The sequence below is a fragment of the Etheostoma spectabile genome, chromosome 23, assembly GCF_008692095.1.
Source record: "Etheostoma spectabile isolate EspeVRDwgs_2016 chromosome 23, UIUC_Espe_1.0, whole genome shotgun sequence".
Lineage (NCBI taxonomy): Eukaryota > Metazoa > Chordata > Actinopteri > Perciformes > Percidae > Etheostoma > Etheostoma spectabile.
In genome coordinates this window covers 18,572,916-18,578,697 of record NC_045755.1, presented here as the reverse complement: position 1 = coordinate 18,578,697, position 5,782 = coordinate 18,572,916, and the positions used below count along the sequence as shown (strand labels likewise).

At 40.5% G+C, this 5,782-nt stretch overlaps 1 long non-coding RNA gene across 1 annotated transcript; it reads left to right on the top strand.

Annotated features, from left to right (window-relative positions):
- The first annotated feature begins 1,892 nt into the window (after positions 1–1,892).
- Positions 1,893–2,756, top strand: LOC116673234 (uncharacterized). Its single transcript, XR_004327792.1, has 3 exons — positions 1,893–1,956; positions 2,058–2,146; positions 2,246–2,756. It is a non-coding gene; the product is annotated as an uncharacterized LOC116673234 (long non-coding RNA).
- The last annotated feature ends 3,026 nt before the right edge of the window (positions 2,757–5,782 follow it).

Here is a 5,782-nt window from a genome sequence, read left to right as displayed (position 1 = left end):
GGGGGGGGGGGGGAGACATGCAGGAAATTGTCACAGGTCGGATTCGAACCCTGGACCTCTGTTGTGAGGCATAAACCTCTCAGTATATGGGCGCCTGCTCTACCACTGAGCAAACCCGGCCATGGACAAAAGGGTTTTTAAAATGATTGAATCCCAAAGCTAAAAGAATTCAATATAAAAAAATAAAAAAGGTAAAAGACAGCTTTGGATTTAATAAGAAAATATGATTAAATGCTACCAAACCCAACAGTAATACATCTGTTGAACACTATACCTCTGTGCAGTATTCAGCACTCTTTGAAACACAAGCCTGAGGTTATTTCGGGGGCAGCGGGGCACCATGTGTGAATACAGCCAATCAGACAGATCTGTTTGACGGCTCTGGCCCAATCCATGACCTTTTCTGAATATGTGTGTGCATGCAAACGCTGCGACTACCGCAGAGCGTGCACTTCACCGAAAGGGCCAAAGATGAAAGGAGCTTGATCAGAGGCACGAGGTATAAAAAGAAAGGAATGAAAAAGTTCAAGTCAGGCAAAACAGAGACTTCCCTTTATGAAGTGGTGAGTAAAAGACGGTGTGACAAGTGAGCAGGCGTGTAATAAAAGAAACTGGGAGGAAGACACAAAAGTCAAAGACGGAAGGTTCAGTACCTCAAAGGCCCTTAAAGATGCAGCTTTATTCACTAAATATATCTTTGCAAAATGAACTGTTCTAACAACATTACACGCTAAGCCTCAATGCAATCTTGCACTCATTTCTCACTGCATTTTTCATTGTGTATCCTCCCGATGCTTTTGTTGTGTCACTCACTAGCCAAATGTATTTCTGTGCAAAATGTTGCATGAGAAGTAGTATTCCCAAATTGTCAATATTACAAATACTACAGTTACATATTGTCAACACATATTACAGATTTCTCAAAAATTGAAATGGTTTCAATAGTAGTTTTCCGCACTATTGTTACACTGGTACTAGGGTTGTGTCAATGGACGATCTCATCGGGAGCCACCATCGTGATGCCACCATGGATTTGCTGTAGTGATGCTATCTCTGTCAGTAGCTCGCTCTACCTGGACTAGTAACGTATCAGCACGCGGCGGTAAGGCCATGCTCTGCTCCTCGGCTGGGACACAGCGGTCTTGAGGGTGAAAAGGCATTAACGTGGAACACTATTGCACTTTCCTTTCTCCCCTCATTGGACTAAGTTTGTACACACTACTGTGTGCATGCGTCAATAAGTCTGATGTCATGTGAGTACGGGACAATGTTATGTAGGATTTATGAACGTAAATTAGCAACAGGAGATTAATTCACGAGGGTGCCATTTTGTGTGAGAGCCAATATTGCGCATCCGTTCATGCGAGCTGCAAGACTTATGTTTCTGTTTATTTAATGCGTTATTCAATGCAAATATAACCAAGAATGTAATTTTAACACCAATAATAATGGTATATTAGGTTATTATTGTTTCTGTGTTAAAGACAAACGTTCCACTGTACTGTCGCTACGCAGAGCACGGAGATCTGATTGAGTATAGACTTTACGTCATGATAGTTAAGTGAAAGTGGGTGACGTTGTAATTTACTGCCGCTACCAGCAGGAGGAAGCATAGCCATGTAATACTGTCTATTTACAGAGGGCATTTAAAAGTATATCTGATCATCTATGTTAACGGTTAGCCCACAGTAGTAGAATTTCTTTTTTTTGTAGAGATAAAGTAAAATAAAAAGTGCTTACCCACAGATTTTATCAAAGTTAGATATTCCTGTATCTGGACAACACTAGTCTAAAAAAAAAATTTCAGTTTTGCATATAAGCAACAGAACTTGTATACTCTGTGTTTTGCACTGATCTTTTGACACAATGTCTTATGTTTCAGCAGGTATTATATCCCTGTTGAGGACATACGAATGGAAAGGCATTGGACATGGCTGAGATTAATGAACCAAAAAGGTAAACACTTTGGTCCGTTTGAGACATTAAGCATCAAATCATAACTATCAGAAAGATAACACATGTGGAAAGCCATTTAAATTGCCTTGAACCATCTGCAGCATGCCACACACTCAGCAGTCATCTAGTAGGCAGAACTGATCAGAACAGGCACCGCGATTCAACACACAGTGAGAGTTGACAGCTTGAGGTAAATGAAAGGTGATGGGAGTGTGTAGAGATTGTTTTGTCAGAGCGGAGATTCTGCAGATTCTCTGTAACGGATGCCACGTTTGTTCTCCTTCCTCAGTCAGGTTGGCGTGTGGGAGACCCGACTGTGAAATAAGTTCAACAGCAAGATTAACAGAGATATACCGGCAGGTGGGGAAGAAGACATAAATACTGAGAGGAAGACAAACAGGGTGAACCTTCCTTCCTTGTCTTCCTGCAAGGCAGGGACACCAGCTATCTGAGAGGTTTAATTTTAACTGAGGTAAAAGTTGTTTTGTAAAGTACACTGATAATACCCAAATATATTTGTATTTACAGTGATATGAAAGAAGAAAAAAAATGTAAACTCACAGTTGAGGAATTAGAACCTGGTTTTGTTGTTGGCCTCATGACTTGCTAAATGATTAATCAGTAAGCTAAACTGTACATTTTTTAATTGATGCTCAACAATGCTTAAATGACTATATTACTGTGAAGCTGTTGCTAATAGGAATGTCACGAGAACCGATACTACAGACACCTTCCGGTTCTGAAATGCCAAAACACCAACGATGCCCATTTTTTGAAGCACTGAAGGCACCATCAGCGACGATGCCAGCGTTAGCAGCGTTGGTGAAGCAGCTTTCAGTTTCTATGCTCCTCATATCTGGAATAAACTCCCAGAAACCTGTAGATCTGCTGCTACTCTCAGTTCTTTTAAATCAAGGCTGAAGACCTTTCTTTTTGATGCTGCCTTTCTTTAAATTTCTTATGCTGCACTTTTATTCTTGGGTTTTATGTTTCTATTTGTTTTTAACTGTCTATTCATGTGTTTTACCGGTTTTTAATGCTTATGATTTTTAACTGTTTGTACTTGTGTTTTATCTGTTTAACTGATTTTGTGTAAAGCACTTTGAATTGCCCTGTTGCTGAAATGTGCTATACAAATAAAGCTGCCTTGCCTTGCCTTGCCTTGGTGTTGCACCTCTTCCGGAACTCTTCCGGAACTGAGAATGTTTTTATTGATACATTCAGAAGTAGGAGGTCACGAACAAGTGGCTGAAGTCAGGCTCTTCTACTTCCAGTACATAACTTCAAAAAAAAAGTTCCTCTCTTGGCTTCAAATAACTGGCCGATGTCGGTTGTAAACGGCCATGGCCGCTCGCCTGCTCCTCCTGTAACGTTAGCCATTAGCAGGGTTATCATGGCAGCATTAGCCAGGACTCATCGGGATCACTTTACAGGTGTCTTAATTGCTTTTGCGAGTAACCAACTCGGGTACTCTGGATATATAATTCAATGTGAGTACACTAATGTTGAAATTACATAAAACGCACGTCCCTTTTAGCCGTGATAAATCAGCCTGAAGATAACGATTAGCTACATGTTCAGGAGGAAAGTAGCAGCGTCCTATGCCCTTTTGCACATGTTTTGTATGTATTGTTATGACACTGACATTTTTCAAATATATCAATAAAGAAGTTCATGTTTCAAGTTAAAGTATTGTACATGGAATCTTAGAAAATCCTTTTTTACCATGGCATCAAAATCGGCATTGAGAATGTTATTTTACTAGTATGGGAACGTACTACTGAATTTTTGGTATTGTGACACCCCCAATTCCTAAATACAGATTGAAATTCAGTCAATAAAATGTTAATATCCCCAAAAATATATATGCTTACTAAAAGATTATTATGGTCCACACTCAACAAACCACAACAGAGGATTTTCAGCTCCCTACATAGGGAAATGTCATTCCTCTGACCCACCAACTACTAAAGACAAGGTAGGACCATGAATAAAAAAAAGAAAAAAAACATCTGACATAAATAAGCCCCAATACATTTCCATAAACAAACACCTTGTATCATCTAGAAGCTGGATTAAACGTCTACATGACAACTTAATGTATCTCTAGTATGTGTAGTGAAATTGGATTTCCCCTTTTCCATCCAAAGCAGATTGCCAGGTGCATCACTTACACTTGTCATATTTACCTACTTTAAAACTGTCAGTAAACACCTTGTCTTGCTTGTTCCCAATCCTGAATCATTTCTGACAAGGATGTTACAATCTGAGCTGCCTGCCACCTGTTTGATTACATTTTTTTGTGTTTCTGTGGCGTCTAAATGCTTAGTCTTTTTCTTCCTGGCGATTTCACCGTTGATAGCAATGAGAGGGGGGGGGGGGGGATCATGTGAACTACGAGGAGAGGGCATCACATAGGATGAATCATGGGGCTGTGATGACGGCAGTTGCACTCATGCCCTGGACCGAGAGGGTTATTTCCGGCTCTGCCTTTGACCTTTCCATTCAGGTGCTGAGATTTCTGACATTTACACCATGCAGTTTCCTGCTGCCTTTGAGTACTTCTGATAGTTATGGAGCGAAGCTCTAACATGTGCGTGTGTGTGGAAAAAAAAGCACTTTTGTTGTTTTTGAGCACCTGCCGGTGTGTTTCAACTGTGCAACCTCGGGTGTGTGTGTGTGTGTGTGTGTGTGTGTGTGTGTGTGTGTGTGTGTGTGTGTGTGTGTGTGTGTGTGTGGGGATCGTAGTCCCATTTGGGTCTCGTGCAGGAAACTGACTTTGACACGAGCATGCTGAAGATTACCTGTGTCCAGACAGTTAATGCCTTACAGACAATAGGACCCACCATCACTCACTTCTAAAAGGTCAACTTGTTGAAACACAGGGCTCGGCCAGGCCAGAAATAACCTAACAAAATACCCATATGGGAGTGGGAATGGGGGGGGGCTCTGAACTCTGACTCGGCTTTACCTTCACCTGCTACAGCGGACCACTCTTCGGCTTTCACTAGATCCTGTGGCCAAGTCAAAGTCTTTGGTTTTTGCCATCTTTCCTTGCGGTGCCTAATTTCTGATTTTCGTTTAAGTGACTTTGATTCTTGTCCTGATCCCTTTTTATGGTCTGTGAGCATCAATGATTTTTAGTAGGTAATGTATGTAGCAATACACTAATGATACAATTTATTACAGAATAAAATGACAGAAAAATATTCCTTCATTTGTATAAAAAGTGCAAAAACAGCAACTGAAATAGTATTTATCTTAAATTACAAAAAAGAAAAAAAGATTAAAGATTGGCTTGTTAATTGCTAAGGCCATATGGTTACATTTAAAGCAACACTAGAGAACTTTTCCCACTTTGGTCTCCCTACAGGTTGGAACTGTCCATTACATTGTCCAACTCATTCAAACTACAGATCGGCTACCCGATCTGGCAAACTTGCATAATGTAACAAATGACAAATCCGCTTCCAACCTGTATGGGGACCAAAGCGGGAAAAGTTCTCTAGTGTTGCTTTAAATGATTTAGAGGTAACTGTTAGTGCAGAACGGTTTGGGCCGTCTTTAGACAAGCTCTCTAATCATCCAGGATGAGTAAACTACAAAAAGCAAAAATTTAATTTTCACTAAAACAGTAATGGCTGTAACAGGCTGTAATCCCCAACCTGCACAATTGTGCTTCAATAGAGATAGCCTAAAGCAGCTGTGCTTGCCCATCAACTGAAACTGCTGGCTGTTATTCATTTGTTTAAAGTGCCACCTGTTTAATGAAGCACATTATGGTATTTCTCACAGCCAGTGTACCTGAAGCACAATGGCTTGGATA